The following is a 22001-nucleotide window of genomic DNA, read 5'->3' as shown; positions in this document are numbered from 1 at the left end:
AGCAGCCCTCAGTTTGTTTCCTGAGATTAAGAATTCCTCATATCAGTGAGGTCATCCTATAAATTCTTAAAGACCTACTAATGGTAACATCCAAAAAACAGCAGATTTCTTAAACACAACTAGCTTGTCTAATTAAAGCTCAAGTACATAATATAATAGATCCTAATTTCTAAATTTTAAGGTTAAGCACATACCTGTAGTAGAAGATCCATTAGTTTGGTTTGTATTTAAACAACTGTTTGTCCAAATGGACAAAAGTAGGACATAAATAAAAAGATTCATGTCCAGGGATTTGTTCAAATGTTTCTTCTACCAAGGAAACTACTGTATTTGATAGGGTTCAGCCTGTTCTAGGAGTTTATGACATCATTATCATTTTGTGTCATATTCTGACAACATAATCTCACCATGGAGAAGCCCAAGCTTCTGTGTATAAATACTGTCAAATGATTTTTAACAATTTATTTCTCCACATCAAATATTCTATTAAATTCAAATCAAGAAGTTTGGGGCATTATTAAAAGCGTAGAGGGAGATATTTAGAGAAAATAGGGAAAATGGGATTGCTTTAGATATTGAAGAACTATTTCTCCTTATTAAATGGTAAGGGGGCACTTTTCAGCCTTGTAGTAATTCTTAAGTGTTATAGGGATTAAATCATCCTGGGGTATAAGTCTGTAGGATTTTTTTGTTGTTGTTAACAAAATTAAGATATTATAAAACAGTAGTAGTTAAAACAGTATGGTACTGGCATAAAAATAGACACATAGGTTCAATGGAATAAAACAGAAAACCCAGAAATAAACCACAATTATGTGGTCAATTAGTCTTTGACAAAGGAGGAATGAATATACAATGGGAAAGCTGGACAGCCACATGCAAAAGAGTGAAACTGGACCACTTTCTTTCACCATACACAAAAATAAACTCAAAATGGATTAAAGACCTAAATGTGAGACCTGAAACCATAAAAAATCCTTGAGGAGAGCACAGGTAATCATCTCTCTGACAATGGCTATAGCAACACTTTTCTAGATATGTCTCCTGAGGCAAAGGAAATAAAAGCAAAAATAAACTATTGGGATTACATCTAAATAAAAACTTCTGTACAGTGAAAGAAACAATAAAAACAAAAAAAACCCCTTAAAAGTCAACCTACTGAATGGGAGAAGATATTTGCAAATGATTTATCCAATAAAGGGTTAGTATCCAAAATATATAAAGAACTTAGACAACTCAACACCCAAAAAAAAAAATAATCCAATTAAAATATGGGCAGAAGACATGAACAGACATTTCTCCAAAGAAGCCATACAGATGGCCAATAGACACATGAAAAGATGCTCAACATCACTCATCATAGGGAACTGCAAATCAAAACCACAATGAGATATCACCTCACAGCTGTCAGAATGGCTAAAATGAAAAACACAAGAAACGAGTATTGGCAAGGTTGTAGAGAAAAAGGAACCCTCTTGCACTGTTGGTGGGAATGCAAATTGCTGCAGCCACTGTGGAAAACAGTTTGGAGGTTCCTCAAAAATTAGAAATAGAACTACTCTACAATCCAATCATTGCACTACAAGGTATTTTCCCCCCAAAATACAAATACACTAATTCGAAGGGATACAAGCACTCCTGTGTTTGTTGCTGCATTATTTACAATAGCCAAACTATGGAAGCAGCCCAAGTGTCCATTGATAGATGAATGGATAAAGAAGAGGTGGTATATATATACAATGGAATATTATTCAGCCATAAAAAAATGAAATCTTGCCATTTGCAATGATATGGATGGAGTTAGAGAGTATAATCCTAAGTGAAATAAGTCAGTCAGAGAAAGACAAATACCATATGATTTCACTCATATGTGGAATTTAAGAAACAAAACAAATGAACAAAGAAAAATAAGGCAAACCAAGAAACAGACTCTTAAATATAGAGAACAAACTGATGGTTACCAGAGGGAAGGTAGGTGGGGGGATGGGTAAAATAGGGGATGAGGATTAAAGAGTACACTTACCATGATGGAAAAAAATAATAAAATGATAAAAAAGGGTGAAAGGAAAGTAACAATTACAATTCATATCAAGGTTTGGTATGATACAGAGAATCTATCTCATCTTTTCCTCAAGATCTCATCTTTTCCTTATGAACTATTAAGTTTCAGAGTGCCCAAAACTATTCTTTTATAATACAGTAACTGTTTTTTCACTTAAAAATAAATTGTAATGGGGTGCCTGGGTAGCTCAGTCAGTTAAGTGTCTGACTCTTGATTTTGGCTCAGGTCATGATCTCGGGGTCCAGCCCTGCATGGGGCTCTGCGCTGGGTGTGGAGCCTGCTTAAGATTCTCTTTCTCCCTCTGACCCTCCCCCCAAATTGTAATGATTAGTGAATGCCAGTGAAAATAATGATGTCTGTGGTTAATATAAGGCAGTAAAGATTAGAAATCAGTGTTCTTTTTTAAAAAAGATTTTATTTATTTATTTGAGAGAGAATGAGAGAGAGAGCACGAGAGGGGGGAGGATCAGAGGGAGAAGCAGACTCCCCGCTGAGCGGGGAGCCCGATGCGGGACTCGATCCCAGGACTCCAGGATCATGACCTGAGCTGAAGGCAGTTGCCCAACCAAGTCACCCAGGTGTCCTAAAAAAGATTTTATTTTTAAGTAATCTCTATACCCAACGTGGGGTTCAAACTCACAATCCCGAGATCAAGAGTTGCATGCTCTATTGACTAAGCCAGCCAGGCGCCCCTAGACCTCGGTGTTCTTAATGCTTTGAAATTAATGTTGAAAAGCTGAAATTCATTCTTTTGATTAACTTGACTGCCACACTGAGCATATCTGTGTATTGCTCCCTTAAAATGTTCAATATTTGGTTGCTGATTAGAAGCTGTCTGTATTCAACTCCTCTATTGTTAATTCTGAAGTGTTATTTACACATTGTTATGGTGCACCTTACCTTGGTTCCTTTCTCTGTTTATTAAATCTACCATTTGACAGAATAAACACCAGGTAAATCAAAGAGGTGCCTTTGTTCTGTGTGGTTATTGTGCTGCTAAAGCAACTATGGCTGCTGCCACAAGTCTCCAGAATAAAACCTGACTCTGAGCAAGTATAAAACTCTAGGGACAAGCATAACCCTACCCAGGGTGGCTATCTATATTTTCCAATGTACAAGTCCCCAAATATACTATTTGAAAGGCAATTTAATGTTTTGGCAAAAAAAATGAATATTACTGAGGGATTGGGTCTTGTCAATTTTCCTAAGCCACAATAGCCACTCACAAAATTTAAGTTTTCTTTTTTTAAAAAAAAAGATTTTATTTATTTATTTGAGAGAGCGAATGTGAGTATGAGAAAGTGAGAGAGGGCACAAGCAGGGGGAAAGGGTAGAGGGAGAGGGAGAAGCAGACTCCCCACTGAGCAGGGAACCCGATGGAGGGCTCGATCCCAGGACCCGAGATCATGACCTGAGCCAAAGGCAGATGCTTAACCAGGTGCCCCAAAATTTAAGTTTTCAAATAAAATAATTGAAATTAACTTTTCCCACCTCTTATACTTCAGTAACCTTATTTATCTGTCAGGAAAAAAAATTAAGGTTTGAATAGTTTTAACCTTTTTATTGAGCTGCTGCTAACCATCAAGCTGAAGCTCAGTCCAATCATTCATTTATTCAGTAAACATTTATGGAGTGTTCCTATAATGCAGATACCATGCTTAATGCTGCAGATCCCAAAATAGGCAAGATAAAAATTCCTGTACCCCTGGAACTTATATTCCAGTACAGAATACAAGTAATTACAAGATAGTGTGAAGTGGGCTATATTAAGACTAAGCACAGTCCTTGGGGAGAGAAAGATCATTCTAACAATGATTGGAAAGTATGGATTAGAAGGGAACTCAGTTTGTTGGGGAGACCACTAGGAAGAAGAGAGAAGATGGTTACCAAAATTGAGGTACTGAGGATAGAGATAAATGGATGAATTTTTAGAACTATTAAAAGAGATTGAATTGACATGATTTGGTTTGTGACTGTTCAAGGGAAGGAAAGGGAAGAGTTGAGGCTAGTTCAGAATTCTGGCTCAAATAACTGAGTGACTATTGGTCCTATTCATTGAGACAGAGGACACAGGCGAAGTTGGAGCTTTGAGGAGAATGGGGGTAGTAGAAGTTGATGAGTTCAGTTTGGGTTATGTTGAGCTTAAGGTTTTTGTAAGATATCCAAGTACACATGTCCAGAAGCCAGTTAAATATATGGACTTGAAGTTCAGAAGATGGATTCCAGGTGGGAGTCATCAGCATCTAGAACAGGCTTCTTAACACTTTTTGTGCCATTGGCAGTCTGGGGAAGCCTGTGAACATATTCTGAACCCTGTCTCAGAATAATATTTTTAAATGTACAAAATGAAATGCATAGGATTATAAATGAAGTGAATTATACTGAAATGGTTATCAAATACAAAAATTGTGATGTAATACATGTAATTATTGACCCATTAAATAGATCTAGCGGTGGATCTAATAACTACTATGAACTGAAATAATGATAAGCATAAAAAATATTTTGAGATATTTGTAACAAATATATTAAACTATATATGATTTCTAATAATGGCAAAGTCACAGACTTTGGTTATACTACCATGGTTTGTTGCCTACATTCATAATTGGGAGAAATACTAAATTTTCATTAGAAATTGGTGAAAATAAAAAATCTGTTGGGGCGCCTGGGTGGCTCGGTCGTTAAGCGTCTGCCTTCGGCTCAGGTCATGATCCCAGGGTCCTGGGATCGAGCCCCACATCGGGCTCCCTGCTCGGCGGGAAGCCTGCTTCTCCCTCTCCCACTCCCCCTGCTTGTTTTCCCTCTCTCGCTATGTCTCTCTCTGTCAAATAAATAGATAAAATCTTTAAAAAAAAAATCTGTTTCTACCCGTTCAAGTTTACAAATTGTCTGAATTTGATTCATGTACCCAAGTCAGAAACCCAGTCTAGAAGGTAACTGAAGCCCATTGGAATGGATATGATCAACCCAAGGAGAGAAGGTAGAGAGGGAAAAGTGCCTAGGACCAAACCCCGAGGAACTTCAACATTTAGAAATTGAGTAAAGGAGGCTGATCTAGCAAAGAAAATCAAGAAAATCCATATGATTTCACTCATATGTGAAATTTAAGAAACAAAACAAAGGAGCAAAGGGGGAAAAAAGGAGAGAGGCAAACCAAGAAACAAACTCTTAACTCTAGAGAACAGACTGATGGTTACCAGAGGGTGGGCGGTCAAGGGATGGGTGAAATAGGTGATAGGGATGAAGGAGGGCACTTGTGATGAGCACCTGGTGATGTATGGAAGTGTCGAATCACTATATTGTACACCTGAAACTAATATTACACTGTATGCTCACTAACTGGAATTTAAATAAAAACTTAAAAAAAAAAAAAAAGAAGTGGCAGAAAGGTAGGGAGGAAAACCAAGAAAGTATAAGGTCCTAGAAACCGTGAGAAGAGAGTTAAGATATAAAGAGTAGTCAACATGAAAAATACTACTAAATGTCTGCAAAGAAGTTAAAACGGATTGAATAACGGAAAGGTCACTAGTGATCTAAGCAACAGCACTCTTTCGGTGGAAAGGTAGAGCCAGAGGCCAGATTTCAGTGGGTTGAAGAGTAATTGAGAGCTAAGTGAAGTCCGTTGGTGTAGACAATTCTTTCAAGTTTGACTGCCAAGGGGGGAAGTAGGGCGATTGCTAGAGGGGTATGGTAGCCCTAGGGAGTACATTTTGTAAAATGGAGAAGCCCAGCTCAAATAAAGCTGATGAGAAAGAGCTAGTATGGGGGAAGGTGGTGAAGCCACCAAACAGAGAGGAGATAGAGGCAGGCTCCTTAGTGGGGAAGTATAGAATGTGATGGTCAGAACTTCACTGCTCACAGTGGACAGAATTGCAGATCAAAAAGCTGTAATCTGATACAGAGCCATTGAAGGTGGGAGTAAGGATGGGAATAGGGGCTGGGGGAGGAATTTGAAGAATTTCTATCTGATGGCTTCTGTTTTCCTAGTGAATGACAAGGGGACTCATCCTTTGCGAGTAGAAGGGGCAGAGGTTTGAGGACTGGGGAGAGTTTTGGATTGATGCTATGGATAACAGAAAGACTGAAGAAACTATCTGATGAGATATGGTTGGGATTTTTGCCCTTTCTCTGGCTTAGTGAGAAAAATATGTTTCCCTTTAATGATAAAGTTATTTCTATGGTAGTTGATGTGTTTATTAAGCTAAAAAATTAATCAGTATAATGAATACTACTTGGGAAGTAACTAAGGGCTGCTACATAATGTAGCAGTCAACTTTCTAAAAAGTTTTCCCTGACAACCATATTCTGTGGATATATAACTAGTGGACCAGTACATACTGTTCAAGGAGCTGAATCATCTTGGAACTCTGAAGTCTAGGCCCTTAAAGCAGGGTAATCACAACACCTTTGCTTGGTAGATGCTCCAGTCTCCCTTTGTTCAGCCTGTCCTCTGCCTGCCCTAATTTCAGCTTCACATATGAACAAGGACAGTCTATTTGTAGGAAAATTTCCCTGAGAGGTGTGTGTGGTTGGAGGATTCTTTGGCAATGGGGAAAGCACAGTGCATTTTCCCAAATGGATTGGCTCTTTCAATTTTGTTTTGCATGACAATAAGTCATTCTCAAACATTTATTGAGGGCTTCTTATGTGCCTTTGGCATTTCAGTGGTAGAGACAATTGAGGGGAGTGGGAAACGGACATTAAAAAAAAACAAAACAGGCAGTGATAGATACTATAAAGGTTCTGGGAAAGTCAATAACAAGTTTGATTTCATCAAGAGGGTCAGGGGAAGCTTTCCTAAGGAAGCAACACTAGGGCAGAGTTCTGAAATATGAGTGAGAATGAATTAAGAAAAGAATGTCCTAAGTGGAGGAGACATATAGGCAAAGGCCCTGTGGTGGGAGGGAGAGGAGCAAGTTGGAGACCCCAAAAGAAGGTAAGAGAGTGGAGACTAGAGAAGTTTGGGCCTTGTAGGTCAACTTAAATGCATTGGCCTTTATTCTAAGAACAGTGGGATTTCATTGAAGAGTTTCTGGCTTAGAGAGTGACATAATAAGATCTGCATTTTAGAAAAATCGCAGTAGCTGTTGTATGGGGAATAGATTGGAGGGGCACAAGTAGGAGAAAGTAGTAAGATAATTAGGAGGCTGTTACAGTAGTGATAGTAGATGGTGGCTTGAAGCATAGTAGTGTTGGTGAAGATGGAGAAAAACTGATGAATTTGAGAAATAGTTTGATGGTGGGTAGGACTTGATGGGTTTGCAATGGGACATGAGGTGGAGAGGGGTATCAAGGTTGATTATTCGTTCAATAAAAAACTTGTCTATTATGTGACAAGTAGCTTTGTGTTAGGCACGGAGCATTCAAAAAGACATAGTTCCTACCTTCAAGGAGTTTGAAATCTAATGGGAGAGACAAGTAAATAACCAATCACTATGCAGCACGTGACAATGTCATGCAGGTGTGATGTCACAGGAACACACAAAAAGAGTATCTATTCAGAGTGGGGACCCCTGGAAGAGATGACCCTTGAGATGAGATGTGTGGTTTTTTTAAAAAATTTTATTTATTTGAGAGAGAGAAAGAGCATGCGTGCGCAAAAGAGCACACACGAGCAGGGGGAGGGGCAGAGGGGGAGGGAGAGGGAGAAGCAGGCTCCCCACTGAGCAGGGAGCCCTATGCCACCCCGGGCTCAATTCCAAGACCCTGAGATCATGACCTGAGCCAAAGGCAGACACTTAACCAACTGAGTCACCCAGGTGCCCCTTGAGATGTGGTTTTTAATTCATTTGTTTTTTAATATGAGTAGGAATTCCTTGAACCCAAAAAGGAGGAAAAGAATGTTGCATTGCAGACAGATAAATCAACATGTGCAAAAAATTGTTGAGGGAATTTCTTTTACATGTGGCCAAAATGAAGAATGTGGGGAGAGATAGCAGGAAATGAAGCTGCAGTGGGTGAGCAGTGTAACCCTTACAAAAGGCCTTTAAGTCTTTTTCCTCATCTCTAAAATGAATAGAAAAGCAATAAAAGGACATGGCTTATAAGGGTAGCAGTCTTTGAAATCATACTTTTGGGATCATTGGAATAGAACAAAATTAAATATTCTTTGGAAAATACAACTCACTTTTACCCTGAAGCTCTAAATAATTCTGCTCAAATACCTTTTAACAGTATAAAGATCAGAAAATGTTATTTTTATACAATGTTATATATCAGTTATATCTCCGTAAAGATAGAAAGAAAACTAAAAAAGCAAAATTTTATTTTAGTACTTTTTAAATAATATGATCTTAATTTAGTGCTTATAAAGTTAAAGAATATATTTGTCAACTCTAAGATCAGTTCTTCTTCTAGTGATGGGTAGTTGGTAGACAATATCCTTTTTTAAACAGTATCATTGACTGTATTCCCTATGGTGTACTTTTCATCTCCATGACTTATTTATTTGACAGCTGGAAGTTTGTATTTCTTAATCCCCTTCATTTAGCATAATACCCCTCACATCTATCCATATTGTCACAAATGGAAAGATTTCATTCTTTTTTATGGCTGGGTAATATTTCATTGTGTGTATGTATATATACCATATCTTTTCTATCCATTCATCTATTGGTGGACACTTAGGTGGCTTCCATGTCTTGACTGCAATAATGCTGCAATAAACATAGGGATGCATATATCTTTTCAAATTAAGGTTTCATTTTCTTTGGGTAAATATCCAGAAGTGGAATTACTGGATCAGGTGGTATTTCTATTTTTAATTTTTTGAGGAACTTCCACCAATAGTGCACCAGGGCTCCGTTTTCTCCACATCCTCACCAACATTTGTTATTTTTTGTCTTTTTGATGCCAGCCATTCTGACAGGTGTGAAGTAATATTTCATTATGGTTTCTCTTTTTTTAAAGATTTTATTTATTTATTTATTTTAGAGGGAGGGAGTGTGTTCATGAGCAGAGGGAGGGGCAGAGGGAGAGGGAGAAGCAAACTCCCCACTGAGCATGGAGCCCAACATGGGGCTCCATCCCAGGACCCTGGGATCATGACCCAAGCTGAAGGCAGAAGCCTAACCAACTGAGCCACCCTGGTGCCCCCACTGTGGTTTTGATTTGCATTTCCTGATGATTAGTGATGTTGAGCATCTTTTCATATGTCTGTTGGTCATCTGTATGTCTTCTTTGGAAAAATACTATTTAGGTTCTCTGCCCATTTTTTAATCTGATTTTTTTTTTTTTTTTTTTTTGGTGTTGGTTGTATAAGTTCTTTATATATTTTGGATATTAACGCTTTATCAGATATATCATTTGCAAATATCTTCTCCCGTTCAGTAGGTTGCCCTTTTTTGTTGTTGTTGATGGTTTCCTTCACTGTGCAAAAGCTTTTTATTTTGATGTAGTCCCAATAGTTTATTTTTCTTTGGCTTCTTTTGCCTGAAGGGGCATATCCATATATATATTGCTAAGGCTGATGTCCATGAGATTAGTGCCTATGTTTTCTTTTAGGAGTTTTATGGTTTCAGGTTTCACATTTAGGTCCTTAAATCCATTTTGAGTTCATTTTTGTGTATGGTCTGGGAAAGTGATCCAGTTTCATTCTTTTGCATGTAGCTATCCAGTTTTCCCAGCATCATTTATTGAAAAGATTGTCTTTTCTCCATTGTATATTCTTGCCTCCTTTGTCATAGATTAATTGACCATATAACTGTGGGTTTCTTTCTGGACTCTTTATCCTATTCTGTTGATCTATGTGTCTGTTTTTGTGCCAGTGCCATACTGTTTTGATTGCTATAGCTTTGTAGTATATACTGAAATCTGGGATTGTGTTACCTACACCTTTGTTCTTCTTCCTCAAGATTGCTTTGGTTATTAGGGTGTTTTGTGGTTCTTATAAATTTTAGGATTATTTGTTCTAGCTCTGTGAAAAATGCTATTTGGTATTTTGATAGGGATTGCATTGAATCTGTAGATTGCTTTGCGAAGTATGGACATTTTAACAGTATTCTTCCAATCCATGAGCATGGCATATTTTTCCATTTGTTTCTGTTGTCTTCAATTTCATTGTTTAGTGTCTTATAGTTTTCAGAGTATAGGTCTTTCACCTCCTTGGTTAAATTTATTCTTAAGTATTTTATTATTTTTGGTGCAGTTATAAATTGGATTGTTTCCTTAATTTCTCTTTCTGTTACTTTATTATTAGTGTATAGAAATAGAACAGATATCTGTATATTAATTTTATATCCTACTTCTTTATGGAATTAATTTATTTGTTCTAATTTTTTTGGTGGAGTCTTTAGGGTTTTCTATATACAGTATCATGTCATCTGCAAATAGTGACAGTTTTACTTCTTCCTTACCAATTTGCGTACCTTTTATTTCTTTTTCTTGTCTGATTGCTGCAGCTAGGATTTGCAGTACTATGTTGAATAAAAGTGGTGACAGTGGACATTCTGTCTTATTCTTGATCTTAGAGGAAAAAAATTGAGTTTTTCACCATTGAGTGTGATGTTAGCTGTGGGTTTTTTTTATATATGGCCTTTATTATGTGAAGGTATGTTCCCTCTAAACCTACTATTTTTTTTTAAAGATTTTATTTATTTATTTGACAGAGAGAGACACAGCGAGAGAGGGAACACAAGCAGGGGGAGTGGGAGTGGGAGAAGCAGGCTTCCCGTGGAGCAGGGAGCCCGATGCAGGGCTCGATCCCAGGACCCTGGGATCATGACCCGAGGCGAAGGCAGACGCTTAATGACTAGCCACCCAGGTGCCCCTAAACCTACTATGTTAAGAGGTTTTTTTTTTTTAATATTTTATTAATTTATTTGACAGAGAGAGACACAGCAAGAGAGGGAATACAAGCAGGAGGAGTGGGAGAGGGAGAAGCAGGCTTCCTGTGGAGCAGGGAGCCCGATGCAGGGCTCCATCCTAGGACCCTGGGATCATGACCTGAGCCGGAGGCAGATGCTTAACGACTGAGCCACCTAGGCACCCCAAGAGTTTTTTTTTATCATGAACAGATTTTGTATTTTGTCAAATGCCTTTTCTGCATCTACTGAGATGGTCTTATGATTTTCATTCTTCCCCTTGTTAATATGATGTATAAGATTGATTGATTTGTGAATATTGTACCATCCTTGTATACCTGGAATAAATCCCACCTGGTTGTGGTCAATTATCCTTTTAATGTATTGCTGAATTTGGTTTGCTAATATTTTGTTGGGGATTTTTGCATCTATGTTCATCAGGGATGTCGGCCTATAGTTTTCTTTTCTTTCTTTTTTTTTTGTAGGGTCTTTGTCTGGTTTTGGTATCAGGGTAATGCTGGCTTCGTAGAATGAAGTTGGAAGTTTTCCTTACTCTTCTATTTTTTTTGGAATAGTTTGAGAAGAATAAGTATTAACTTTTATTAAATGTTCCATAGAATTCACTTGTGAAGCCATCTGGTCCTGGACTTCTATTTGCTGGGAGGTTTATGATGACTGATTCAATTTTATTATTTATATTCAGTCTGTTCAAATTTTCTATTTCTTTCTGTTTCAGTTCTGGAAGATTGTTTCTAGAAGTTTATCCATTTCTTCTAGGTTGTCCAGTTTGTTGACATACAATTTTTCATAGTATTTTCTTACAATTATTTGTATTTCTATGGTGTTGGTTGTTATTTTTCCTCTTTTATTTCTGATTTTATTTATTTCAGTCCTCTCTCTTTTTTTCTTGTTGAGTCTGGCTGAAGGCTTGTCAACTTTTTAAATCTTTTCAAGGAACCAGCACTTGGTTTTGTTGACCTTTTCTATTGTGTTTTTAGTTTCTATTTAATTTATTTCTACTGTAATCTTTTTTTTAAAAGATTGTATTTATTTATTTGAGAGGGAGAGAGAGAGAGTGCATGGGGGCAGAGGGTCGGAGGGAGAAGCAGACTCCCTGCTGAGCAGGGAGCCCGATGCAGGACTCCATCCTAGCACTCCAGGATCATGACCTGAGCCGAAGGCAGTCACTTAAGCAACTGAGCCACCCAGGCGCCCTCTACTGTAATCTTGATTTCCCTTTTTCTACTAACTTTGAGTTTTGTTTGTTCTTTTTCTAGTACATTTAGCATAAGGTTAGATTATTTATTTGAGGTTTTTCTTGTTTATTGAGGTAGGCCTGTATTGCTATAAACTTCTCTCCTAGAACTGCTTTTGTTATTTCCCAAAGATTTTGGACCATTGTGTTTTTATTTTCACTTGTATCCACGTATTTTTTATATTCATTCATTCATTCATTTATAAGTAGGCTCCACACCCAGCGTGGAGCCCAACATGGGGCTTGAAGTCACAACTCTGAGATCAAGACCTGAGCTGAGATCAAGAGTTAGATGCTTTACTGACTGAGCCACCCAGGTGCCCCCGTCTCCATGTATTGTTTGATTTCCTTTTTGATTTGTTCATTGACCCATTGGTTGTTTAGTAACATGTTGTTTAGCTTCCATGTGTTCGTGTTCTTTCCAGTTTTTTTTCTTGTAATTAATTTCTAGTTTTATGCCATTGTAGTCAGAAAAGATGCTTGATATTATTTCAATCTTCAATAGGCAATATCTTAAAGCCAATATTTCAGAAATAGCTTCCAAATTAATTTGAATATTAACATCATATTCACAATGGCTACAGAAACACTTGTCTTTTTTAAAAATTTTTATTTATTTTTTAAACTTTTTATTTATTTATTTGACAGAGACATAGCGAGAGAGGGAACACAAGCAGGGGGAGTGGGAGAGGGAGAAGCAGGCTTCCCGCTGAGCAGGGAGCCCGATGCGGGGCTCCATCCCAGGACCCTGGGATCATGACCTGAGCCGAAGGCAGACGCTTAACGACTGAGCCACCCAGATGCCCGACACTTGTCTTTTTTTTAACACAAATACATATGATTTTATTTGTAGGTTTACGTGACTGGCGTGTTAGAGAAATTCATTTCACTAGAAATTCTGGGGTAGGATTTTGGGGGCACCTGGGTGGCTCAGATGGTTAAGCATCTGCCTTCTGCTCAGGTCATGATCTCTAAGTCCTGGCATCAAGCCCCAAGTCAGGTTCCCTGTTCAGTGGGGAGTCTGCTTCTCCCTTTCCCTCTGCCTCTCCCCCTGCTCATGCTCTCTCTCTCAAATGAATAAATACAATCTTTTAAAAAAAGAAATTTTGGGGTAGAATTTTGATTAAAATTGTGCATAAGAGATGTACTTTAAAATCCCATTTGTTGCTTTGGATTTGTTATTATTATTATTGTTGCCAGAACTAGGCTGATGCCCAGTGAAGCACTTGCCTCTGGCACAAAATTTAAGGGGTACTCAAACACTCAATAATACAGATAAATAATATTTTAATGCAATATTTTAAAATCAAAATTAATGTAAAAAATCCATGGTGTACAAAATATCAAACATTTTAAGTAAAGATAAGATCTGACCCTGTACTTGCTCCCTAGTTCTGTCTCTACATCTTCATCCTGCAGAGCTATCCTTAGTCTTGTCCACTTTAGGAACATTTTTGTAAAAGATTTATTTATTTATTTGAGAGAGAGTGCTGCATGGCGGTGGGAGGGGCAGAGGGAGAGAATCTCAAGCAGACTCCCCGCTGAGCACGGAGCAGGACTTGGGGCTTGTTCTCTTGACCCTGAGATCATGACCTGAGCCGAAATCAAGAGTTGGACAGTTAACCGACTGAGCCACCCAGGTGCCCCAACATTTTTTTTTTTTTTTAATATCCTTGTCCACTTTAAAAAGCAGAGGGGCAGGGTCAAGGACTCAGCCAGTGCTTTCAAACAGGGCTTTATCCTCAAGACCTGGAGAAATCTCTCTAGGTCATCTTCCGCAGGGCTGCGCTCCTGGGCTTCTGTTTGCTGATTTTCTATAAAGAATGCCTCTTTCTGCTTTCTTTCTCCTTGGCTGTCCACAGCCGAACCCTTGCCACTTTCCTGATTTTCCCCCTTTTATCTGATTGTCTTGCTCCCGAAGTTGGCCAGCATCGTTCCCATTGGAATCAGTAGTATTCAAGCTTGTCGTAGTTCCCACAAGGCAAGTTTGAATCCTCTGCCCTTTTCTTGGTGAGACACAGGAACAACTGGGCTGTGGTTTCTACCTCATGGTTTTCTACTGCCCTCCTCTGGGCCTTAATTGCCAGTGCAATCCCATCTCTGGCTTTCAATTTTTTTCCCATTAGATTTTTTTAATTAAAAAAATAATATATGCACCTTATAAAAATCTCAAGCCACACAGATGTATTTCAGCATTCCTTTATCCCTTTGGTTCTTCTGACCCCTTGAAAATTGTTCTAAATACTCCTTACTCATGGCCTGCCAAGATGCCTGAAATCTTCATCTTTATTTTTATTTTTATTTTTTTAAGATTTTATTTATTTATTTGAGAGAGAGAGAATGAGAGAGAGAGAGCACATGAGAGGGGGGAGGGTCAGAGGGAGAAGCAGACTCCCTGCCGAGCAGGGAGCCCGATGCGGGACTCGAACCCGGGACTCCAGGATCATGACCTGAGCCGAAGGCAGTCGCTTAACCAACTGAGCCACCCAGGCGCCCCTTCATCTTTATTTTTAATTGCATTTTAAAATTGCATGAGGAATATATTAGTCTATTCTCATTATGAAAAATAAAAAATACAGAAATATGCAGAATGAAAAATTATAGAATCCTTTCCTTTACTATGCCACTCTTTTGCCATTCTGGAGATAATGACTCAAAGTTTCAGGTGTGTCTCTCAGATCTTTTTCTATACATTTACATATGTAACATACCATGTACATAAGGCACACACACATACTAAACAGAAATGGGATCATCCTGTAAGTATTGTTTTTTAGTGTTTTAAAATTTACACAACTGTTTGGACCCCCATGTTCACAGCAGCATTATTCACAATAACCAAAAGGTGGAAACAACCCAAATGTTCATCAACAGATGAATAGATAAACAAAATGTGGCATATGCATACAGTGGGATATTATTCACCCTTAAAAAAGAATTAAATTCTGAGATATGCTACAATCTGAAAGAATCTTGAAGATCTTATGCTATGAAATAAGCCAGTCACAAAAGGCCAAATACTGCATAATTCTACTTATATGAGGTATCTAGAGTAGTCAAATTCATAGAGACAGAAAGTAGAATGGTGGTTACCAGGGGCTGGGCAGAGGGGAGAATGCAGAGCTATTATTTAATGGGTACAGAGTGTCAGTTTGGGGTGATAGAAAAGTTCTGTAGATAGTTGTACAGCAGTCTGAATGTATTTTTTTTTTAAAGATTTTATTTATTTATTTGAGACAGAGAGAATGAGAGACAGAGAGCATGAGAGGGAGGAGGGTCAGAGGGAGAAGCAGACTCCCTGCCGAGCAGGGAGCCCGATGCGGGACTCGATCCTGGGACTCCAGGATCATGACCTGAGCCGAAGGCAGTCGCTTAACCAACTGAGCCACCCAGGCGCCCCGGTCTGAATGTATTTAATGCCACTAAATTCTGCACTCAAAAGGGTTTAAATGGTAAATTTCATGTTGTGTGTATTTTACCTCAATAAAAAATAGAAAAAATTGCTCAACTAATACCTAAATGATTTCCTTGTAGAAGACTCACATGTAAACATTATATAATGTGTAAGGCACGAGTGACCCCGTTGACTGCTTTCCCTCCTCCATCCTATTCTGCTCTCCCCAGATAATGGCTTTCAGACAGTCTGGTGTGTGTCCTTTCAATTACTTTTTTGTGCATTTACATACATTACAGAGCGTAGGTCTGGAGCCAGCCTGGGTTAATAGGGGCTTCTGAATGGGGGCTGCACTGAGTATTAAGTTAACTAATACGTGTATAGCAGATAATACCTGTGACATTAAAAGCAGAAAGCAGGGACTGGAAGGAATTTGAGGATGGGGGCCAGAAAGGATAGCAGAGGAGCCCAAGAAAAGAAAGTGAGAGGCTGCTAATCAAATCTAACATTCATCTTTATGGAAAAAAAAAAAGTAGAGGAGATACAAGGAAACACAGATTGAAGCATAGTAATAAAGGAGAATTTAATACACTACTCTCATTACAAGACAAATCAAATAGACAAAGTTATTAAGGAGGTAGAAGCCACAAACGACATAACAGAGTCGATCTTGTCGATACATATGGAACTTTGCACCCCCTCTTTTTTCTCACAGCGTGATGACTTTTTTTTTTTTTATCTGCTTTGAACAGGGAATCCATTATTTTGGAAAAGTACTTTTCCACCCCTCAAGCTAGTCCTAATAAGGCCCAGCAATCATAAAATTCCTCCCTCCAAGCCATAAGGGTGGGCATGTGGCTCAGGCTAGACCAGTAATAGTTTTCTATCTCTGGCCATAGTGATTGGTTTGTAGCTGGCCATATGACCCCAGAGAGGCCAATCAGAGGTCTCCACCCAGTTTTTTCAAACAACTAGGATGTGAATTCAAAGTTGCCTGTGCCTTGGCCCCTGCTGGCCGGAGTAAACTAATTTGAAAGAATAAAACTGTCATAAAGAGAAACATCAACATGGATGATGGAGAGAGTTTTCCAAGGAGAGTCACAATTCCAGTTGTTTCTGAGGCCACTGCATCACTGCCTTTTTGGTGGCCTGATTATATGTATCCATATAGTCTCTCTTTATTTTGCTGATTGGAATTGGGCTTATGTCAATAGCAACCACAAGATTTTGAACTAATATAAATTGGTGTAGTGTGTATGTAAACAATAGGATGATACCACAGGGGTCCCTGAGCTATAAATTCAGATCAATAGGCCAAAGGCAGGCCCAACATGCTTGGTCTCAGGACAGTAGCCCCCCACTTCACCTCTGTAGCACAGGACAAGCTACTGACTTAGAATGAAATGAGGCCAGTGTTTGCTGGAATTTCAAATTCCTCCCACCAGCAGTTACCAGCACACTTCCTCTTTGCAGACTTGAGCGTTTCAGAAAAGAAGGCTGTTATCAGCTTTCCCTTCTTATGCCCCTGTGCTTGCCAATAAGACTTTCCTGCCAGTGCAAATGCATGTGTGTTCTCTCCTACACACACTCACAACATGTGTCCAAATGTGTACCCTCAAGGGCCTTCACAAACATATACATAAATATATGACACCTCAGGTGAGAACTTGGAGGAAGTATCTGTAGGACTAGAAATTATGTTTTGTTTATTTTTTGATCTCATATGCCCGTTAATGTGCTCTAGTTATTACCACATAAAGGGCAGAAAGCAATTTTGATCTCAACTGCCTGTCCAATCTCAATTTATTCAGTCACAGACATTAATGAGTTTGCAATAGGTCGTTTTCTAGAAGGTCTTGAACATCCCCAAAAGATCTTGACAGTCCAGTATCCATTTAACTGTTCTTTGCCTGTTCTGCCATCGTGTGGACAAGGAACACAAATGCTATGGAGATAATGATCCAACTTTTATTTGAAAAGTGTTCTAATGATTAGAGATATTTTTCCCTTCAGGGGTGGAGGAGAAGGGGGAAGGACACTGGGAGAAAATATGAGTCCCAAATCGAGGAAGATTGCTTGCTTTCACTGAATCTTTACAACCGGTTCAGGCTGGAGGGTTTGCTCAACTGAACGCAGCGTCTCTCTGAGGAGCTAGCACTTAGTGCTACCAGGTGTCAGGCAAAGAATTCCTACAGTAGTCTTCCCAGTGGCCAGCTAGGTAGGCATTATCACTGCATTATTTTCATTTTCAGATGAGCCTAGTGAGGCTCGGAATGGCTGAGTAGTATGCCCCGGTTCCCAAAGCTAGTAAGTAGCAGAGCCAGGTTGTTTTAAAAATAAAGGGGAGGGAAATACAAAATAAAAAATTTTATTAGGACCTTACACACAAAGGAATATAAGTGATGTATATATCAAGTATGAAGTTAAATAATAAAATGAATGCTCATGAATCCACTAACTTCAGAAAAGAATACCGTCAATGCCATTGAGGTTCCTTGTGTGTCCTTATGCTCCTGCCTCCCTGCCCTTAGATCCTGACTTGTTTTCATTTCCTTGAATTTCGTTAACATTTTATTCCAGAAGCATGTGTCCCTAGTTTTGCTTAATTCTGAAATATATAAAAATGGAAAGATATTTTACATTTCCTCTGTGACTTCCTTTATTCACTCATAATTGCTTTGACTTCCATCTATGTTGCTGCATGTATTTGTAGTTCTTTTTTTCACTGATGTTTAGGCCTCTATTAAATGAATGTACCAGAATGTACTCATCTATTCTCTTATTAGTGGACACTTAGCTTGTTTTCCAGCTTTCCACTGTTACATCCAATGTTGCTATAAATGTCCATGTACCTGACTCTTGGTGCATGTGTATAAGAGGTCCTCTAGAGAATATACCTGGAGGAGAATGGCTGCATGATAGGGAATGTAAATATTCAACTTTTACATGATAATCTAAAATTCTTTTCTAAAGTGGTTGTATTAATTTATGCTCCCACCACAGTGTGTGAAAGTTGCCATTGGTGTAAATCTTTGCTATCATTTGAAGTTGCCAGAACTTTAAATTTTGGCCAAATTAGTGGGTGCAAAATGGTATGCCAGTGTGATTTTTAGGAGTTTGTAAAACTTGTATGTTTTCAAGTTTAGTGGCATGAAGCTGGATCACTAGATGAGGCAAAGAGACAGCATTCTAGACCGAGGAAACCACTTAGGAAAATATCTTTGTCTATTCAAGTTGCTGTAACAAAATACCACAGACTGGGTGGCTTTAAAAAAAAATAAATTTATTTCTCACAATTATGTGGGCTGGAAGTCTAAGATCAGAGTGCCACCGTGGTTGGGTGAAGGCCCTCTCCCAGGTCACAGACTTCTCATTGTGTCCTCACATGGCAGAAAGGACTAGGGCTCCCTGAGCCTCTTCTAGAGGGTCACTAATCCCATTTATGAGGGCTCCACCCTCATGACTTAATCACCTCCCAAAGGTTCTACCTCCTAACACCATCATATTGGGCATTAGGATTTCAGCATATGAATTTTGGGGAAACATAAACATTTAGTCCATAGCAGAAAGGATTCTCAGTCAGGGAAGAGGGTGGTGCATTTACAGAAAAGAAAAAAATTCACTAAGATAGGAGAATAATGAGTTTGACCCTGCCTTGTTAGCTAACCTCTCGGTACCTCACATCTTGCCTGACTTGACCTGTGGAATCTGCCAGAACCCACCTACCAGTCCTGATCTTTTCTGATCAGCTCTCAATTATTGCATCATATAATATGGTGAAATTGTGTTTTAACTTTAACCAAGCTGATTCATACTGGGTCTTATGTTTCTTATCTTTTATCAGATAGCTGTAACATTTGGATGAACTTCCAGAAGTTTATTTCAAAATATCTTTCTTATCATTCCATCGCTAGTTCATTGCCAGTTCTTCTTTGATCATCAAGCAACTATTTATTTATTTGTTTTTTAGTTTTATTTCTCTACACCCAGTGTGGGGCTTGAACTCATGACCTAGAGATCAAGACTTGTAAGCTCTACTGACTGAGCCAGCCAGGCATCCCTGATTATCAGGCAACTGTAAAATTGATTTTTGAAATGCATGTGGATTCGCATGTGGAGTTCTGAAGGATGTGTGAGAATGAATTTTCAGGAATTTATTTTAGAACTAAAAATTATCTTTCATTTCTTTGGCCTAGAACAGGGAGAGTCCCTGTAAACTCAGCAGTTGTGAATTATGGTTATCTTTGTTCTTTGGGAGATTGAGATGCTGGTCAAGTGAGTCTGATGGTCTAGCTCAGGTTTTCCCCATTGGATTGCAACATATAGACGTAAAAAACAGAACCCAAGATAAGGATTTTAATGATCATGAACTAAGTGATGTTTGCCTTTGGCTCTCCATGGTAGCTAGAGTCTGATGATGTCCCTCAATGAACCACACTATCTGGTATTCATGTCCTTGTGCAATCCCGGCCACATTGACCTGTGGCTGGTACTAACCAGTAGAATGCTGTGGAAAGGATACTGTGTTGGTTCCAGACCCCGTCTTTTTTTTTCATTCAATATTTTTTCCAGATTTATTGAGATATAATTGACATATAACACTCTGTAAGTTTAAGGTGTTCAATGTGATAAATTTGATATATGCATATATTGTGAAATGATTACTGCAAAATAAGATTATTTAACACAGCCGTCACCTCACGTAGTTACCTTTTCTGTGTTTGTGGTGAGAACTTTTAAGATTTACTTTCTTAGCAACTTTCTAGTATACTGTACAGTATTGTTAACTATAGTCACCATGTTGTTCTACCTTAGATCTCCAGAATTTATTCATGGTATAACTGGAAGTTTGTGCCCTTTGACCACTTTCACCCATTTCCACCAATCTACTCTGTTTCTATGAGTTTTTGTTTTTTTAATTCCTCATGTAAGTGAGAGCATATAGTGTTTTTATTTTTCTATCTGACTTATTTCATTTATTATAATTCCCTCAAGGTCCATCCATAATGTCACAAATGGCAGGATTTTCTTTTTTATGGCTGAATAATGTTCCATTCCCCCCCCCCCTCCACTCTCTTCATCCATTCATCTGCCAGTGGACACTTAGATTGTTTCCATGTATTGACGATTGTAAATAACACTGCAATGAATATGTGGGTATAGATATTTCTTTAGGATGGTAATTTCATTTCCTTTGGATATATTCCCAAAAGTGGGATAGCTGTATCATATGGTAGTTCTATTTTTAATTTTTTTGAAGAACCTCCATATTGTTTACCATGGTGGCTGTATCAATTTACATTCCCACCAACAGTGCATGAAGCCTCCCTTTTCTCCACAGCCTCTCCAGGACTCGTTGACTCATTATCTCTGGTCTTTTTGATACTAACCATTCTGACAGGTGTGAGATGATATCTCATTGTGGTTCTAATTTGCATTTCACTGATGTTTAGTGATATTGTTCACATTTTCATGTACTTGTTGACCATTTGTATATCTTCTTTGGGAAAATGTCTGTTCAGCTTCTTTGCCTCTTGTTAAATGTGATTATTTTTTGCTACTTAGTTGTATGAGTTCCTTATGTATTTTGGATATTAACCCCTTATCAGATAGATAGTTTGCAAATATTTTCTCCCATTCCTTAGGTTGTTGTTTCATTTCGTTGATTGTTTCTTTTGCTGTATAGAAGTTTTTAGTTTGATGTCTCACTTGGTGATTTTTGCTTTTGTTTCTTATGATTTTGGTGGCATATCCAGAAAATCATTACCAAAACCAATGTCAAAGAGTTTTGTCCCTATGTTTTCTTTCAGGAGTTTTGTTTCAGGTCTTACATTTAAATCTTTAACCCACTTTCAGTTAATTTTTGTGAGTGCTGTAAGATAGGGGACAAACCCAGCTTTTTTTTTTTTTTTAAGATTTTATTTATTTGAGAGAGAGAGTGAGCTCATGAGCAGGGGGAGGGGCAGAGGGAGAAGCAGACTCCCTGCTGAGCAGGGAGCCCAGGCTTGATCCCATGACCCTGGGATCATGACCTGAGCTGAAGGCAGACTCTTAAGCGAATGAACCACCCAGGTGCCCCCAGACACAGCTTTTAAGAGGACTGGCCATTTCTGCTTCCTGTCTCTTATAATTCTCAGTTTGGGGAACCCTAAGCCAACATGTAAAATATTTAGCTACCCTTCTGTAGAGACCATGTGGAGAGGTCATGGGGAGGGGAGAGGTCCTGAGATCAAATGGAAAGACAGAGTCCAGTTTTATCAGGGTCCCAGATGACTCCAACCCCCGTTATCACGTGACTGTGGCTGCATGAGAACTCCAAAGTGAGACCAGCAGAACTTTCATGAAACCATGATAAATAATAGAATGGTGATTATTTAGAGCTACTAAGTTTCTGGGTGGTTTGTTATGTCAACCAAAATAGCAATCAGTATGTAAAAGTCTGGACCCAATTCCAGTGTGTATGTGTCTTGTTTGGGGGCAGGGAGG

The 22001-nt window shown here is 38.6% G+C and overlaps 1 long non-coding RNA gene across 2 annotated transcripts in view; it reads left to right on the top strand.

The window, feature by feature from the left end:
- LOC145717771 (uncharacterized) overlaps positions 1 to 22001 on the top strand; it is a 384058-nt gene that overhangs the window by 24327 nt on the left and 337730 nt on the right. The window lies entirely within an intron of this gene.

The sequence above is a fragment of the Leptonychotes weddellii genome, chromosome X, assembly GCF_054177405.1.
Source record: "Leptonychotes weddellii isolate Sample4059 chromosome X, ASM5417740v2, whole genome shotgun sequence".
Lineage (NCBI taxonomy): Eukaryota > Metazoa > Chordata > Mammalia > Carnivora > Phocidae > Leptonychotes > Leptonychotes weddellii.
The sequence above is the reverse complement of the archived record's forward strand: the minus strand, read 5'-3'. Positions and strand labels throughout refer to the sequence as shown.